Raw genomic sequence first — 20,255 nt, 5'->3', positions numbered from 1 at the left:
GCAGCTGAGAACTCAGAAATGAGGCTCAGGGTCCTGACGACTCCTCTGTCTTTAAGGTTATCCTGACATGTGAAAGCCATTGACATCCTGAGACTTCCAGTGCTTCGGACGCATGCCTAAACCGAGATAAATATAGATCCCTGACACCTGAGCCAGATGAAATGAAAATTAACTTGAAAAAAAAAAACTCACTCATTTTGTGCCTCAGGTGAGGAAAATAAAACCTTAATCCTTTTCCTTTTAAAACCTGTTATGCCCCTTAACAGATAGCTGCTTTGCTTATGAAACATGGGAATTCAGATCATCAATCTTAAACAATCAATTTGCTTCCCTCTATGATTAGCATTTGTTGTGACAGGTTTGAATTTTCCTTGATTAAGTATGAAAAAAAACATAATAGTGAATATTAAATATTTATTCAACAAACTTTTGGGGGGAAATTTTGCAGATGAGTCCTTGAAACGTGAATATCTATTTGGTAAACTTTCTAGTATTTTTTATTTTACATGGGTTAAGTAGAAATTTGGTCCATTTTGGTTTGCCTCAGTTAACAAGGCAGAAAGTGTCACGCATTGCCATCGTGCTTCATTTTAAGTTAATCTTTTGGTATAGGTGTATAATGTAGTAGATTTAAATTGGATTTTGCTTAGTCCTGTTGGTAAGCAAATGAATAAGCCTCTACTCTCAGCCTGAGCAGACTCTATGATTAAAGTTATTACCCTGAAGCTATAATGGCAAGATTTCTAACAATAAGTCACTCCCTGGGATTCATACATTAAGGATCTATAATAATACATTAGAACAAAGTGACTAGAGAAACTAGAAAAGTCATGCTGCTTTCCTGAGATTTTGAGGTATTAATTATTTTCAGTTAATACTGTCTTTACAGAATGGCATTAGAGAAAAATGATGGATTTTGGAGTTACCACCTTCTAAATGAACTGATCTTACCTACTGTATTATCTATCATCCCAGGAAAGAGAATGACTTTTTTCAAATTACCAAACCTTGTATTTTCATATCTTGATAATAGATCCCATGCACTGAGCACTGTCTACATGCTTGGTACTTTGCTAAATTAAATATTGTACAATCTCATTCTCTTTTCCTAATCCCCAAAAATCCTTTCAAATCAAGTTAATATTTTTAGGTCCAAATGTTTACAGAAAAGAAAACAAACTCAAAAGGATAAATATTGACAATGGACACATGGCTAATAAGTAGTTCATATGAGAGTCTAACTCATACAGTTTTGACTGAAAAGATGTTTCTTTCCCACCCTAAAATATAGTTATAGGTGAAAAATGAATTTCATCCACCCATTATCTGTGTCAGATTAACCATCCTATGAGTAATGAATGCCAAGGCTGCTTTAATTTTTTTCAAACAAAGTTAGGAAAAGTACAGAAATGGTCCCTATGGAGTATTGCTATGACACCAGGAAATCCCCAGAAGCATTATGTCCCTAACACAAGGAAAAGATCGAAGATCTGTAAGGCACAACCTTACTACCAGAGATATTTCTCATCTCTTGCATTTACTTTTCTCAACTTGTCCTTGTCAGTTTGCGTAAACAGAGTTTGACCTACCAGAGCCGTGAGGGTCAGTCTCATGGCCCTTCTCAGCCATTAATATCATGTTTGGCAGTCAGAGGTTGGATAACTGGCATAGGGGAGTGACATCCAGGTGGCAAGGAGTCAGCTGGTGAGGTCAGGAGATCAGAGAGATTTTGGCATGAGAGGGAAGGCCAGGTTCTCATCTATCATAGAACGTGACCCCTTTCTTTATAGGAAAAAAAAACGTTCTGTATGTATAAAAAGTTTTTCTATTACTTGAGCTAGGAACTTGTTAAACAAAATGTTTTATCAAAGAGGTCAAAGGACAAACCACAAATTCTGCAAACTCAGGATCACACATACTTTCTATGAATCACAATAAATATCGTAGCATGCCCACACCCGACTCACCATTATCTTTGAATGTGGATTATGTCCTGTAAATAAGAATAGGAAATGTGGAATATCCTTTCTATGAGTTATGTATTCATTATCATTAAATTTTTCACTCCCTGCTGGCATTGACTTCTGAAGCGTGGGTGGTGAGGGAGAGGGAAGAAGAGTGGTGGATTGAGATAAAAAATAACTGGGCTCGGGCTTCCCTGGTGGCGCAGTGGTTGAGAGTCCGCCTGCCAATGCAGGGGACATGGGTTCGTGCCCCGGTCCGGGAAGATCCCACATGCCGTGGAGCGGCTGGGCCCATAAGCCATGGCCGCTGAGCCTGCGCGTCCGGAGCCTGTGCTCCGCACAGGGAGAGGCCACAGCAGTGAGAGGCCCGCGTACCGCAAAAAATAAAAATAAGAAAAATAAAATAAAATAACTGGGCTTTAGGGTAACTAACTCCAGCAAGACCTCTGACCCTCTTCAACCAAAGAATCGGCATTCTTCAGCAACTATCTTCAAAATTCAACATTTCATCACAGGATGTTAATTAAACCTAGGACTTTTTCACCCCAAATTCGTTGCCTTTCAAGTGTTTATGAACCTAAAGTTTTAAACTAGGCAAACTCAAAGCCTCTCCCGGTTTTTGTTGCACGATGAGTGCCATAAACTGTAAGGCATGAAAGTTGAACCAACAGTCCTGATGCTAACAGCAGCTTTTGCCAGTTGTCGATAGTATGTTCTTCACAAGACATTATTGCGAAATGTCCCATTTCTATGTGAAATTTTTTTCTCAGAACAGCAATCAAATTAATCCATCCCTACACTTAGCATCATGGTTACAGTGGCAGTAGTCACAATCATATTTTCTGTCCTTCCTTGCCCCAACCCCCAGATCCTCTTTCCCTGACGCCCTCAGGGTGCCATCTCTCTTTCAGATATCTCTTCTCCATCTGACCAGCACCATCTAGGGCGCTTCATCAAATACTATTAACAGCAATGACTTCACCCCTAAGTACTATGTCCTGCAGAACATGTTTAGGCCTTTTCAATTAATAATATGATGCTTTAAAAAAATTCCCTTCAGGACTTCCCTGGTGGTGCAGTGGTTAAGAATCTGCCTGCCGATGCAGGGCACATGGGTTCAAGCCCTGGTCCGGGAAGATCCCACATGCCGCAGAGCAACTAAGCCCGTGCGCCACAACTACTGAGCCTGCGCTCTAGAGCCCACGATCCACAACTACTGAGCCCGCGTGCCACAACTACTGAAGCCCACGCGCCTAGAGCCCATGCTCTGCAACAAAGAGAAGCCACCACAAGGAGCAGCCCCCACTCGCCGCAACTAGAGAAAGCCCACGCACAGCAACGAAGACCCAAAGCAGCCAAAAAAAAAAAAAAAAGAAATTCCTTTCAGGAAAATTCAAGTTTTAAATCAGAGATTCACCCCTTTGTTTATATTCCTGTCCACTGTATAAGTGTTAACAGCAATCTGTTCTTGAGTCCCTGGTTCTGTAACATAACAGGGAAGGAATGGTTGTGGCCTTAGGAGATTTTGGCATAAACCCCTGTACACACTTGAAAACAATGAGAATATTCACCAATATACTTTAACATGTGAACCTTGCTAACTTGTTTTTAGGAAAAACACAATTGAAAAACGCCCTTGGATTATCATCAGCTTGCGTAAAGGATATATTTAGGATCTGAAAGACATTTTGAGGACTAATTTTTCACTGATTCTAGTAACACACCCTTCTTTCTAGGCTTTTCTGTTTGTTTGTCTGTTAGCTTTCCCATGTTAGCACGGAATAAATAATTTCACTCAGACATTCTTTGTAAGGACCATTTTCTTGCAGAAAAGCTGGGGAAAAGTTTTTTTTTTTTTAAATTGCGGTATAGTTGCTTTACAATATTGTGTTTAGTTTCTGCTGTACAACAAAGTGAATAAGCTATATGTATACATATATGTATGTATACTCCCTTTTGGACCTCCCACCTCCCCCGATCCCACCCATCTAGGTCACCACAGAGCACCGAGCTGAGCTCCCTGTGCTATATACCGCAGGTTCCCACTAGCTATCTGTTTTTCACATGGTAGTGTATGTATGTCAATTCCAATCTCCCAATTCATCCCACCACCCTTACCCCCCTCCATGTCCACACGTCCATTCTCTACGTCTGCGTCTCTATTCCTGCAAATAAGTTCATCTGTACCATTTTTCTAGATTCCACATATATGTGTTAATATACGATATTTGTTTTCCTCCTTCTGATTTACCTAATCTGTGACAAAGGAGAAAAGAATATACAATGGAGAAAAAGTCTTAATATTAATCTTCTCTGCTTACCTTGCTCTCCTCAAACCTATACGTGTGTGAGATGTCTTTATTCCAAACATCAGCTTGAGGTAAAGGTTTTACCACCATTTCCTCTCAAAGCTGACTTTAGAGGCGAGTGCTGGCTTTATGTTTGTCATCCAAAGTAATGAGGATTGGGACTTCCCTGGTGGTGCAGTGGTTAAGAATCTGCCTGCCGATGCAGGGGACACGAGTTCAAGCCCTGGTCTGGGAAGATCCCACATGCCGCGGAGCAATTAAGCCCGTGTGCCACAACTACTGAGCCTGCGCTCTGGATCGCGCGTACCACAACTACTGAAGCCCGTGCACCTAGAGCCTGTGCTCCGCAACAAGAGAAGCCACCACAATGAGAAGCCTGCGCACCGCAACGATGAGTAGCCCCCATTCGAGGCAACTAGAGAAAGCCCACGTGCAACAACGAAGACCCAGCACAGCCAAAAATAAATAAATAAATATTTTTTAAAAAAAACAAAAGTAATGAGGATTGATGGAAATCTATACTATTAAAAATGATCTAATGGAGTGGTGCTCTTGTCTTTGACATCTAAAATTACTGCTCAGTTGTGTATCTTTATTTTTTTCTCCCTTCCAGTGTCATCTTCATTAGTTGTAAAAGCCTTACCAATAATTTGCAGTGTAAAGGATACTCCAATAAAAATTAATTAAAAATATAATTTGCAATGAAATATTATAGCTCCAAAGCAACATTCCTCCCTTCTAAGGTGGATGGTTGATCATCTAATCATTCATCCATCCAACAGCAAAACACTTTGAGATTCTGTTTATGTGTATGGTATTGTGCTACTCCTTTGAGAAAAAATGGTGAATAAAGGGCCAAAGTTTGTGCTCTCAGTATCTTATTGTTTAGTGAAGGGAGACAAGCAGTATTTCACAAATCATAATGTATTATCATAAAGTGGGATAAATAATGAAGGAAAGTTTTATTGTGATAAGCTAAGCTAAAAGATCAGAGAGTTTTCCCTAATATACATATACATTTGAATGTATATATATGTGTGCATATATGTATATGTATATATACATTGTATGTATTTGTTTATATATGTATATACACGTGCATATATGTATACATCTATATATTGCATGCATTTGTTTATGTGTGTATGTGTGTATATATATGATATATGCAGATATTGATTGTTTATATATATATTGTATATAAATATACATATTATACAGGGAAGCCTATATATAGATACATTAGGAAATTCTCTCTGACCTCTCAGCTTATCATAGTGTAAATTCCTTCAAAAATTATCCTTGTTTATCTCAGTTTATTATAATATATTAAGATGTCTTAAATACTGCTTGTCTAAACAATAAGATACTTGAGAGCATTAACTTTGGCTCTTTATTTACCATTTAGTTCAACCATATATAAATACTGACATATAATATATTTATATCATATATATCATACACACACACACACAAACACACATAGCTAAAAATGAGTTGCTTTTAAGTGGCAAAGAATTAGGAAAGCATTCAAAGGTAGGGGTCCAGCAACTCTAAGGAGGCTGTCATGGTCAGGAAGGAGCATGGTAGATGACCAATGTGACTGGATGAAAGAGGGCAGGGAAGAGTAATATGAGATGAGGCAGAAGAGCTGGGGAAGAACCAGATGTCATAGGGATTTGTAGGGATTTATCCTAAGAACAATGGGAAGGCTTTGAAAAATTTTAATCAAGAGAGATACATGATTGGATCTGAATAACATTTAAAAACAAGCTCTCTGATAGCTTCGTGGTTAACGGACTAAAGAGAGGTAAGGATGGATGCGGGGAAACCATCAAGGCAACTATTACTGACTTCAATAGTAACGTCCTAAAATGACTGAAAAAAATGGAGAAAAAAACATGGATTTGTGAAATATTTAGAAGGTAAAATCAACGGAGTTTGCTGTTGTGGTATGTGAGGAAAGGGGAAGAATAATAATTGATAAACTGTTTAAATTGAAGCTATTCTAGAAATTATTCTACACCCTAACATGAACACTTATTCTTCAGTTAACACATGAGAACACATCTAGCTCAATGACTGGCATATTTCAGCTGGTGCTGAAACAACATTTCTTGAATGACAGATTATGTAAATGAATGACTAAGCGGAACTGAGTACAACGTGAACAGGAGTGAACGCTTATTGCGATGTCAATTTATCTTTTTTGTTTGGGTTATCCTACCAAGCTTTCACAAGGAGAGTCACAGGGAGAGTCACAACACAAGTGACACCTTAGAGACTGGAAGTCCAGGGAGATGATTAATTCTCATGGAGGAAGGACTAAAGGAAACTGAATGAACCTAATACTAAAAGCAAAAAAATTTTAAGTGACTTAGAAATTGTGCAAGAGTCTTGCACACATCTGGCTCTGTGTATAGAGCTTGTAATCTAATGGAAACTTGAGTCCCCCTGGACCAGGAGCAAGTAACATCCACAGGACATAAAGTCCTTCTAGTACAACAAAACAACAGGCTGGTGGCCAATTATGGTAGCAACCAAGCAGATGTCCCACTGGTTTTTAAATCAGACACAGAGCTTTGGTTTTTTGTAATTATTACTTACATGTTGTAGCACTTTCTGTTTATGAAATTTTGTTTTGATGTTATCACATGATAATCAGCTAATAATCAGGCAGTTCTTATGTACTTTTTTGGTAAGCAATTGTACAAAACACTATCTAGTGTGCTGTAGCTCTGTTTTCTTTGGGAGAGACAGGGGAAGATTAAGTAGAAGGATACTGAGACCAATCAAAACGTACTAACAAAGCTCTAGAACCAAGATTTCCAGCCCTTAGATCATACTTCAAATAGGATTCCTCTGTTTCTGCATAAATTCTTCATACCATGTTCTTGATTGTCCTTTCCCTGTCCATTTTTGTGTTCCCCTTGCTCTATCTGCATTCTCAAAATAGGTATCTTCTATGTTCTAGTCTTATCCATTCTCTTTTCTTCCTGTACCTTCTCTTCCTGGGCAATGTATGCTACTCTATGGGCTCGATTTAGCACCTCTGCACAGTTAATCCCCAACTTTATTTTTTACCCCTAAATTCTACCCTAATAGTAAATTTACTTAGCAGTTTTGAGAATTCTCTATACACTAGTAAAGGGTCTCTATTAACTCACTGTTTTAAAATTCTGGGTATAAAACTAATATTTACCATTTTACACATTTAAATGAAAGTTTAGTAAAATTAAATAACTTACTTCACTGTTACAGTGCTCCGAGTAGCCAGATTTGGGCCCAGATCTCCATGGCTCCAGGTCTTAAGCTCTTAAACACCGTGTTTTGATTGACTCACTGTGACGTAACTGCACGTCAACCTTCCGTGCACATCTCTACCCTGCTGCCATAAACACATCTCCCCTTTCCTACCTCTACATCTGTGTTCTTCATCTCTGTAAAATTACATCACCATACCTCCTGTTACCCAGCCTAAATCTGTTCCCCATACACCCAATCATCTTCCAATTCCTAACAACTCTAACCTCACCGTATATTTTCCATTTGTCGCCTGTGTTTTGTTTTCACTGCCTCTACCTAAGTCAGGTTTCAATCACCACCTACCTTTAACCATTACCATGGTCTCCTGATTGATTTTTCTGCATGCAGAAATACTCCCCTCTCATTTATCCTTCTCACTGCTTTCAGGGTAATCTTTCTAAAACCCAAATTTGATTTTATGATTTATTTATTTAAAATAAAACATTAATAGTACCCATTTCCTAGAGAATGAACTTTAAACTCCTTAGACCAGTACAGAAGTTTCTCAACTATTATTCCTATTCCTGCATGAAGTCTATTCTTCAATGAAATATTCTCTGCATTTTTTCTTGCATTTTCCACTGCTTTAAATATTTCCTCTATCCAGAATTTTCAATTCTCTACCTAAATGTTACTCTCCAAATTCAATGATCCTTAACATGGTGTGGACACTGAAAGCTTTAAAAAACATAACATGTTCATTCTTCATCCCAGACAAACTGAACTGGAATTAATGGATACCTTCATGTTTAAAAATTACTGTTTGTGCTACTATTGGCCTATGCAGTTACTTTGTGCAAATGAAAGGAACCACTTCTTCAAAATACTTTGAAGTACCCTACAAGAAAATTGCCATTATATATGTACATATATTACATCATATATAATACATCACATATATATCACGTATACAATGTGAATGACACCATTTAGTACTGTTCAGTGTATAATGAGTCTTACCATATTCAGCAGGAGTCTTCCTTTAAGCTCCTCCTCTCTGTGATTTCTTCTTCAATTCCCCTTAGCCAACAAAAGCTCTTCATGAACTGACCTCCCAGAGTGTTATATGAGACTTTGATTCCCTGTAAGTTTAAAACATATTTTATTATACTTAGCATACAAATTTATCTCTTTGATGGAATCGAGGACTTATTCATTTAATTTAATCCAAAGTCTCTAAATACTAACCAATTGTTTAATAAATGGATGTCATATGAATCATAGTTTTAGATAGAAAGACCTCTGATTGGCAGATTTGGTCTTTTTTGTATTATACCTATTTCCAAAAGGTATTTAAAGCAACAATAAATGACAGAAAATTAATGAAGATGTGAGACAAATAAAAAAAAATCATGAAGGAGCGGAGATGAGTTTACCCAAAACCTTAGCTGAGGAACATTCGTTCACTCAAGCCCAAGCTTGGTGTCTCCTGGCAGCCATGACCACAAGGGTACTGTTATGTGTTTTAAAACTCTCATCATAAAAGAAAACTTAGCAGTCCTTCAGAAGGCATCAAATTTCTTCATGAACCAAATTTTAAGATAACTTGATTACTAGATCTTTAAAAGAGATATACATTAAAATGGACAGTGTCGTCAAAGAGTTCTAACAAAAGGTTCAGAAGTAGAAAATACCTTCAAAGGTTCAGAATCTAAAAGACCTCATATGGTTGGCCATTGACTTCTCCTCCACCTTTATCTCTTACTATGTTCTACTTCATTCACTCTGCTCACACCACTCTGGCCTTTCTGGAACACGTCAAAACACATCCTGCCTCTGGACCTTCCACCGGCTGTTCCCTTGACCTGAAACCCTCTTCTCCCAGATATTTGTGTGTTGGTTCTGTTCCCCCGCTTTATTCAGCTTCTCTGCTCAAATGTTATCTCTCTAGTGTCCAATGTATTTAAAACAGCAATCTCTCATCATACTCTTATCTTCTAACTCCACTTTGTTGCATTTATTATGCTACTTGATTTTATCATATATTTCTTTGGTATTTTTTAAATCTTTCACAAGAGAGTGAAAATTCCCTGGTCCCAAGGACTTTACATCTTCATATAAAGTCCTTGGGGCCAGGGAATTTTCACTCTCTTGTTCACTGCCATATTCCACATTGCTTAGAAGAGTACCCAACATGTAGAAGGCATACCAGAAATATTTGCTGACTAGGTGAATAAACTATTTTTATATATTTATTTATGGCATTAACCTGCAACTAAAATGTTTAAGATTTAACATGGAACCCTTAATTCCATGAAAGAATTTCTGTGGGGAATGGAAAGTCTTTAGTCCCAGAAATAGCTTTCAGGTTATTTGTTTCGATATAAGAAACAATGGGAATTAATGCAACAACAACAACAAAAAAAACAAAAACCCCCATCATATTAATTTTCTATTGCTTCATAACAAACTTAGTGGCTTAAAGCAACACCCATTTATTATCTCACAGTTCTGTATGTAGTTCGAGCATAGAGTGGCTGAATTCTCTTCTCACAGTTTCCCCCAGTTTCTGCTGGGCTACTTTCTCATTTGAGGCTTGAGGTCATCTTCTACACTCGTATGTTTGCTGGAAAAAGTGAGTTCCTTGTGGTTGTAGGACTGAGATTCCTGCTTCCTTGCTTACTGTTGGCTAGGTGTTGTCCACAGCTACTAGAGGCTGCCTTCAGTTCCTAGCTATATGTGATCCTCTCAAAACATGGCAGATGACTACGTGAAAGCCAGCCGTAGTCTCTCATACTGCATCATTTTAAGACATACGTTCTTACTCTAATGAAACTTTTGATCCTAAAATTCCAGTCATTATAGATATATTTTGTTATTTGATAGTCAACATTTAAATGTAATTTCAATCCATTTCCTCTTTTTAGAACAGCATTCTCAGATATGTTTGTGGGAAATAATGGAGAAGAACAGAGAGAACTGAGACTTCTACTATCTCTTGGCCAATCCATAGATCTCTCCAGCCAAATATAACAGAAGAAACTAGAATGGTGCTGCTGACTTTGAGGTTTAGGCATGAGAAGAAGATTATCTGAGCTTATGAAAAATATCTAGGTGATAATATCTAATTCCCTCCCTTAATTAGATGAATGATTATTGTTTATGAGATCGAATTTTATAGTTTTTTTTTAAAGTTTGGTACAATGTATTATAAAAGGTAGATGAGATGGAGGACTAAAAGATTAGTCTTAGTCTTTTAGTCCTCCATCTCATCTAGGAAAGTAATGGATGATACCAAAGAACAGTGGGAAAAAACGCAATTGAATTTGGATAAATGAGGTTTACACAAAAGAAAGCTGGGAAGAAATACTAACTTCTAGGATTTGTGTCTTTCTCCTGAACATTTCAACACAGGTTGAAGCCACATGTATACCACATGCAGGCTGAAACTACACTCAAAGTAGAGCAAGAAAAGAATGGGATAAAAACTTTGCATAAGGACTACTGCATAGGTAGGTATATTACTGGAACTGCCATATCTATTATTTTTATAATTAACTTGTGCTCAAAGACTTTTGGTGGGATATCTTTCCTAAGGACCTATAGCTCATAAGTGGCAGTTTTAAAAATTCAAACCAGGTCTGTCTGGTTTTACAATCAATTTCTTCTCTAACAAATCTTGCTCTTCCCTCCTCCTTCTAATTCATGTATTTATTCATCTATTGATTTATTTATATATCACATTTCTAAGTGAATATAAAGTATTAATTTGTTATATTCAGTTTTTAATTATTTTTATTAACATTTCTAAACCTTTTCAGACCTGTGACCCATATTCATAGTTATATCTATAGCCTGTCATGTTAAAAATTTTTATTCATTTTTAATGATATGAAGTAGAGTCAGATTTCTAATTATATTAGGAAATTATTAAGGATTGTGTATTATTTAATATAGCCAAAATAGAAAACTAAATTTGATTTTTCCTACTAAGAAAGGAAATTTTACCTCCAAATAATTAAGTAATAAGAAGTTTAATTTGTTAATGCATAAACTAAAGTTTTAATGTACTGTGTTTCAGTACAAAATATATAGTGAAAGATGACCTGAAATTTAACAATTTTTTTGTCATCAAATATGGACAAAAACGTTTCCTTAATTGATATTTGACTTTTTGTATTTCATACTTTTAAACTATATCATACTATTTTTTATATTTCTATTAATTATTTAATTTCTTAATTATGAGATAAGAAAGAAGGTTAGAGGCTGCTTTATGAAAACACTTCTACATCAATAACACTATTTGGATGTGTCTTGCTTTTGTACCTAACAAGTAAAAGATTAAATATATGTGACACATATATTTTCTTTGGTTACTGATCTTCAATTTCCAGACACAACTCTTTCTTCTTTATCGAAATGTGAATTGCCTGAATGCACTTTTCAAACCTGATAAAGATGGTGTTGGTGCAAATTTGCAGATATACAAACTTCCTTACTTCTACTTTCACCTCTGGTTTTCAATACCCTTAGGTCTCTCAATATCTTTAATCAATGATTTATAAAATAGTTTTAAAAATAAGAATAATGGTAGTTTAAAACTGAATAGAGTTTAAAGCTCTTCCTTTCAGCTGGCATTGTTCAGTTTTGATAAACTGAATGGGTATTCATTTGACAGTGTTTGAGACCTCAAACTGTTTTTTTTCCTCTTTTAAGCAGTTATATTTCAAACTGATTTTAAAATTGAAATAGAAATGGACATATTTACCATCTTTATCATTGTTAATCCATGAATATTTTAACTCAGTGGTTGGAAAAACTGCTTTACAGTAATAGATAGGTAGCTAGTTTTACAATCATAGGATATGCATAACTAATTTGCTTTGAGACCTCAGAGAGAGATAAGGAAATGCAGAGATAGCACGTTATTATGTTAAGCTTTGGAAAATGAGTAGGATTTGAACAAGTGGAAAAGGCGGAAAAAAGGGCTTCTAGGTAGGGCACACAATGTTAAGAAAAATTCTGAGGTCCTTAAAGATGTGGGATGTGTACAGAAAATAGACGGGCAATCAATTTGCCTGACGTTCTGCCAACTCAAGAAGTAGGAGATAATTTTTAAATGGGGAAAAAAAGGAAAAGAGAGTCTGTATGTTTGCTGATCACAGAAGCAGTTCAATGCTTGGCCAAAGTATCCATTCAGGGACTGTGAAGATAACAAAGATTTATGAAAGAAGTTGGTAGAATTTAATCTCTGTATTATCTTGGTTCATACATTCCCTTTGCTTTCCTTTTTTTTCTTTTTGCTTTGCTATTTTTAACTCCCATTATTCTCCTTGAAAATTATAAGTATCTCAGGAGAGTAATAAAGAACATTAGAATGATAGTCAAGATGCCTGTACTACCTTTTGCCCTGATATTGCTGTTATTATTATGCTAAATTTTGCGATCCATTACTCTCCATGATATTCTATTTCCTTAATCACATATTGGCATTCAAGTACCAAATTTCTGTTTTTTACCTTAGAACTCTAAGCATATAAATTGAATATTCTTTGCCACACCATTTCCTGAGTATCACCTACATACATGTAAAGAGTATTTTTATTTTAGTAAATAGTTTATAACAACTTACTACTAGAGGGAGATAAGGGATAGCCAGGTCAAGTTTATGTACCTTATTACTGAGTTCAGGTCATATCACTGGTCCTGTCCATGATTCAGCTGGAGACTCAACAAGTAGCCAGAAATCAGTCATAACTATAAGAGTATAAGAAACAGTTTTGCCATAAAGCCTAAAGACCTAATAATAATATTATATAAGAGGATATTTTTATATTTTTGTATGAGGTAAAGTTCAAGTAACTGTTTAAAAATTACATATCACAATAGTCTCTTTTATTAGATGATAATGAAAGCCTGTATGTTTGCTGAACATACTTGTTTATTATCGAATTTCGGCACTCCAGTAATACATTCCTGAAAGACGTGAGCTAAATTCAGTTTTAACTTTTGCCTGTTCATTTGTAGATAAGATATCTTTAAGGGTATATGACACCAATAACAGCTTTCTGTTCTTTATTTTATGTATCTCTGATGAGGTTTTTATTTTGCTTTTTTTCTAGAAGTTATTTGGCTTGTTTTATTTTTGCCTTTTCAAGTACAAATAGATAGATTGACTAACTTATACACAGTACTCAAAGGACACTGTTGTCTACAATTGCTGATAGTGTTTAAAATGGCATAATGAAGCAATGATCATTCTGCCGGAACGGAGGCCATATCAAATTATATTTGAAAGTGCACAGATATAAATGGGAAACTTTATGGAATGACTGTAGATTTACTACATGGCTGTTAGTCGAAAGAGACAAAATATAAAGGCCAAAGCATAGAAGACTAACTAGGTCATCGTTTGAGCAAAGGTCAAAGGTCTGAAAACTAAATGGATCCCCTGTAGCCATGGAACTGTGGAACCATTTTTTTGCGATCCTATCAGTTTTCTTAATGTATCCTTCCCATGATGGCTCATTCTGCTGTGCATTGGATGTGAATCACTAGTATGTTTTTTAACCCTGGATCCCTGCAACTTTTCCTTGGGTGACTTTTTGTTCTGAGACACAACATGACTCTGAAACCTGAGAATATTTTTTCTTTAATGTTCCCCTAAATAATATTTCAACAGCTAGCACAGAGAGTGGCAATACACTCAGTGGGGACCTACCATGCATTTTTCAGTGAAGGAAGATACTACAAGTTATTGAATATAAACTTTATGTGATATGCCTGATGTAACTGCCACAAACCTTCCAGCAGGCAGCTGCTAAGAAATTGTTGAACATGCAATAATGTAATTTCTTTCCTTTTACTTCCAGTTTAAATAGCCTCATTTGTGTGTGGGGTGGAGATGGGGGGGCAGTTAGGAGGTCTGAGGCCTTCATTGAGAACATAGTTTATTATTTCTGATGGAAAAAGAGCCCAGCAGAAAGCAAAGAGAATTTTTGTGTGTGTGCGTGGTACGCGGGCCTCTCACTGCTGTGGCCTCTTGCACTGCGGAGCACAGGCTCCGGACGCGCAGGCCCAGCAGCCATGGCCCACGGGCCCAGCCGCTCCGCGGCATGTGGGATCTTCCCGGACCGGGGCACGAACCCGCGTCCCCTGCATCACCAGGCGGACTCTCAACCACTGCGCCACCAGGGAAGCCCAGCAAAGAGAATTTTGCTAAATCACTGCATCTAATCACTAGCATAGATTTCCATTCAGAATATGGGAGAAATTAGTCTGCATCACTGGCACCTGAACTCTGCTGCTCAGCTCAGACAGCCTGTGAAACTCAGACCTGTTGGCTCCTTTCCAACCTGTGTTCGACATTGCTCATTTCCAGTCTGTTTGCTCATTTCCAGTCTGTGTTCATGACATTGCTCATTTCCAGTCTGTGTTCATGACATTGCTCATTTCCAGTTTGTTTGCTCATTTCCAGTCTGTGTTCATGACATTCTCTCATCCAGCTCTGAATACTTCTCTGATTTTAACTTTAAGCTTCATCACTGGATGTAGTGTTCATAGGTGCTTTGCCTGGAATATTGATCTCAGCTTTATCTTATGCTTTGCTTAGCCTCATGCCATTGGCAAATAGGGTTTCCCAGATTTCTGAGTGGGATATTTTCAATGAGGTCTTGGACCTTGGAAAAATCATTCTTCTTTCTCGACACTCAGATGGTGCGTCAAATGATCAGCCTGTGTACAGTTTGGGGGTTAAAAATGAAGTCTAGATAGGTCTCCTGAATTCATTTATCACCTATTAAAATGCATTTCAAAAGAGATATTTGAATATTTAAAGGCGTTGTAAGAATCTGTTTATATACTGTGTATATGTCTATAAAGTTACTTGATAGCAAAATAAATCCAGTTTCCTCTGAGTTGTGAATTGGCATGTATGCAAAACAGACAAAATTTAATGACTCTTTTCCCCTAGTGACATGGTTCCTCATCACAGTTTCAATGAGACCTACTTTAAAAAAGAAAAAAAAAGATACTGTCTTGTCATTTTTTTCTTTTGGAAATATCCTGTTTCTAAATCGAATAGGTTCTTAAGAAATAATGTAGTTTTTAAGGTAAAAACATTATGTAACCACCACTGAATTTTATCTAATGAGATTAGATAAAATTCAGCACTCAACCATTCAACACATTTGAAAATCAAATGACAACCTGGTTGAGATTCATTTACATCTTCTGTAGAAGACTTTTGAAAAGCTGGGGAAAAAAACCTGGAATATATATTTTTAAATGCTGTTTCTTTTATTGTCAAAGGAAACAAAAGTGCTTTTCACTAATGGGATCCCTTGAAAATTAAACAGTTCTGAATCAGGAGATCTGGGAGTGCTTATAATGGGAGTACGATTCTCCCACTTTGAGATGTGTGAGCATAGGCTACTTACCCTCTCTAAATGTTAATTTTATCAACTGTAAAATGCAACAGAAAGATAATAACTTACAGGACCTGAGGAACTTGGTTTTTGTAGCAGCCAGTATAATCCTGAATGCCTTTTGATGGTGCATATATTCTATTTGATCACATGGAACAAAAGTTACATCAAAGAAGCATAGTGAATGACATTGCCAGTATTTTGTTTTTCCCACTAAATGATATATAATATAAAATTTAATGATACAATGAGAACATTAAGCCATGGAAATAGTCATATTCTAAAAGAAAATTATTAAAAGTTTATCTGAATATTAAAGTAACCTAAGAAAGCAGATTGGAATGTTTCCCCGTAAGGTATTTTTTTCCTTCTACATTAAGATCACAGTTCAACAAGTTGTGACAATTTTTTTTTTTTTTTAGCTTCATCTGGTATATCCATACACTGTGCTTGCTTACTTTTCCACCATATTTTTCTCTTAGAGCTTCCTTCCTTGTCCCTGAGACACTATTCCAAGCTTCCAGCTCAAGGACTCTACACTGTAATGTCTCTAAAACAACCTCGTGGAAGATGTATATTATAAGAAAAACAAGGGAAGCAACTAAGAAGCCCTACCCTGATCTAGAGGAAACATCTGGTCCCTAACGTTAGTGATATGTTAAAAAAGAAATGCAGACCTGCAGAATTTTAAATGTAAGTTAACAACAATGACCACTGGTGAATTTAGCAGTTAAGATTCCAAGGCCTGTTGACCAAGATTTATATGACACCACTCCATCAAGGAAACTTAGAAACGATTAGAGACTGACAGTCTTTCATATAAAGACTTGATTGCACACAACTTCTTAAAGCAGAAAATCCTTGCGGTTTTTGATAGACAGGGGTAGCACAGTTAGGCCTGTGAGTCTTTCTCTAAACTTCTGTCTTCCTGTAAAGTTAAACATCAATTTCATACTCATCTGGTTCTCATACACAATATCTGAAAATCACTTCTATTATGGTTTTCTTTGTCTTTTGACTTTCTTTTGAACTTTTCAAAAGTGGAAATAAGGGTATAACGACCTTGTATGACCATCCCCCAGCTTCAATGTTTATCACCATTTTGCCATTTGGACAGCAAATAATTTTGGATCTTCAGTCCTAAAGGCCTTGATGAAAACAAAGGGAAACATGGAGGACTCATACAAAATAAATGGTTATGTAAATACTGGGAGTTTGACCCTAAGTCAGAGATTAGATTAAAGTCACAAAGACCAAGGTCTGGGGTCACCAGGAAAAAACAGTTATGAACTGTATGTTGGTTTTGTACGCATGCCAATCCACGAGCCAGAAGACACTGTAGATCTATTTCACAATAGTATGCTATAGTGTTAAGAAATCTGTAGGATCAGAGAGATGATATAAATCACCGAACCTAAAAATGTCAACTCTACTCTTCTTGATGATACCTCAAATGAGAATTCTATTCCATTGCCTTAATGTCACCTAGGGGTTTGTCACATTGTAATACAAATTCCCTCGGAGGTTTGGTTCAGTTTTTTTTTGCCAGCATTAGTGAGTTTACCCTTGTTTAGCACAGAGCCTGTCACACTGAAAGCTTTCCATGAAAATTTACTGCACAAATTAGTTCAATGAGCCATGTAAGAATACGTGTTCCTGGGGACCAGAATAGGCAATTGAGAGATTAGTGTGCTACCAAGGTGACAAGAGCCATTAAAGGGTAGGCTTGCCATACTCTGAGGACAAAAGTCACCCACTTTACATTTTTGAGCCATGTCAGCACTGGCTCTATGAGTGAACTAGCTGAGCTCACCCGATGACATTAGCAAACCTTCCCATGCTCCAATGAGCAGTATAGAAGCCCTAAGAACAAAAGGTGTATGTGACCAGTGACGCTCCATCTTCCTTTTCCCCTACCTAAACCCAGCCTCCCTTCCCCATCTTTGAAAATCTTTCCAGACCATACAACTAAATCAGATTTCTAGATCCCCTTCCTCCTTTTCCATGATCAGGATTTCATTCCCAACTTCACAGGAAGAAACTGGAGAAAATCAGTAACTTGCACAGCAATCTAATCTGTAAGGAGCTTGCAAATATCCTGAGGAGAGTATCAACACTTGTGTCACTTGTCTTGAATCACTGATCAACACTTAGATATCCTCTAGAAACTATAAGAAGAAGCATTTAGATATAGTACATAAAAATTAGAAAAGATATTATATCCCTACATTATGTGAGGTATCTCAGTGTAGGCCTCTGAATGATTTCATGGAGTCAATGAACATTACTGCCATCATCTAACTTTCCATTCATCGTTCTATGAATTCACAAACTTTCTTTTGCAGTCCTTTGAATAACTACCTTACAAACAGCATGATACATATGCTTTTCTATCATGGTTTCCCTCAGGAAGGACAGTTAGGTTATCTGTTCTGGTGGCTTAAAAATTTTTTTAAATGTATTTATACAACTGCAATGTAAGAGAATGATCAAGACGTATTATCAAAGCAACTTCGTTTTTCTTTCACCAAGAACCTAGGTCCTAGATAAACCTTCACATTATTTAGTTTGCCAGTAGGCTTGATGTTTTTCTGTATTTCTTATGAGATGTAAGAGTTTCCTTTTCAAGAAAATTTTTCACATTTAGTCAGGTAATAGAAACTTCTAGTAATTTTGCATCATGGCCTAAAAAATATGTTTTTAAAAGACACAAATGAAATATGTTCAGGGAATATTACTAATGTCTTCATTTGTTTGTTGCTGCTCCCAGCCATGTTATAAAACACAAATAAAGAAGAAGTTGCTTATGGCAATAATAAAGCCAAAAGGAATTCTATATAAACACCAGCTGGTTTTCCTTGGGGAAGAATTACATTTAGCTGAACATTTCGCTTCCCATGAGGCTGGACAAAATACTGTCAGGAAGCAGAGAAACTTTATGAGCCCCTCTATTCAAAGAGATTGTTTCTTCTGATGAACTCCTGGAGAATTTACTGTCAGTGACACTCATTTGAAAATTAATGAATGCTGTTTTGTGTTATTAATTATCATTATCCACTAAATTAGAAGCCTCTGGAAGGAAGTGATTGTGGCTTCATAGTCGTCACTATGTCTAGAACATAGTGGATGCTCAATAATATTTTTGAATACATGGATTGACCAATACTTTAAGGGAATATCAATTATTGATAATATCAATTATCAATCAATACTTTGATTGAAACCTGATCATCTGTTCTATCAGAATCCCGCACAGTGAGTCTCCCTCATGTGTAAGGATTTCCTATTGCACAATCAAGCAATTTTAAAGTTTAGTTTTAAGATCAAGCTAAACGATCTCTCCTCCTGGATCTCAGAATTCTCTCCAATGTCAAGCCATTCTTAGTGACTTCTTATGTTTGCACTTTGCAGAGTAAGGCTGAATTTTAAGAAAAACTCTTCTGATGACTTGTGACCATAAAATCCAGACTGGCGGACACATATACGTAAGCAATTTATTCATGGTGAATGCATATTAATAGTGCAAACTCAAGTCACATATGGCAGAGGAGGAAACTTAAATGCCTTCCTCAAGGTTCCACAACTATGAGTGAACAACTCCATCACTAACTCCTGGTCTCTATACTACACTGAGTTTAGGTCTCAAGGTATAACTTATGACTGATGTTCCTTCAATGTGCAGTTCATAACCACTCTTTTACCACTCCTGCCCCTGCTGCTACACCCCACCTTAAAGCTACTTAGCAGTCACAGACGAACTCATTAACCATCTCACTTAAGCCTCATGACGTCTCCTTTGAAAAGAACACTGTAGTGCAGGTAATCTATGAGATGAGGAAACTATCCTATATATTAGCCAGACATTGCTCATTACCATTGCTATTAGAAGAGCCACTCATCAGGTGTCAAAATCTACTTTGATAATAACATCCTTCCTTATGTTGGTCGTCTGTTATTGTCTTTACCCTTACAACTACAGTTCTGGAACAGGAAATGAATTTTTAATGGATCACCCATGAATCTATGTTTTCCAAACACTGTCACCAAGTGTGATTTCCCAATACTCAGCTGCCCCAACCCACCTTCTTTTAAAACCAAGGACCACTTTTCCTCAGCTCTGAGCAAGAGCTATGAATCCTGGGCCCCTGAAGGTTAGATTGTGGGTTACATGGATTCTAAATTTGGCCTTGGACTTATCACTATATAAATTTGAAATTGAGATGTGTGAAGGGCCTGAAATCAGAATCAAGGGTGTTTTTTGTTTTTGTCTTGTTTTGTTTTGTTTTACTATGCTCTATAGATATTTG

General features: G+C 36.7%; 1 protein-coding gene across 2 annotated transcripts in view; it reads right to left on the bottom strand.

The window, feature by feature from the left end:
- Positions 1 to 20,255, bottom strand: part of LOC112390457 (platelet glycoprotein 4) — a 139,636-nt gene that overhangs the window by 79,711 nt on the left and 39,670 nt on the right. For both annotated transcript variants that reach the window (XM_024731413.1, XM_024731414.1), the window contains exon 2: positions 8,540 to 8,661. The gene's annotated coding sequence lies outside the window, so the exon portion shown is untranslated. The remainder of the gene's footprint in view (positions 1 to 8,539; positions 8,662 to 20,255) is intronic.

Source organism: Neophocaena asiaeorientalis, unplaced genomic scaffold (genome assembly GCF_003031525.2).
Source record: "Neophocaena asiaeorientalis asiaeorientalis breed wild unplaced genomic scaffold, Neophocaena_asiaeorientalis_V1.1 scaffold483, whole genome shotgun sequence".
NCBI classification, from domain to species: Eukaryota; Metazoa; Chordata; class Mammalia; order Artiodactyla; family Phocoenidae; genus Neophocaena; species Neophocaena asiaeorientalis.
The sequence above is the reverse complement of the archived record's forward strand: the minus strand, read 5'-3'. Positions and strand labels throughout refer to the sequence as shown.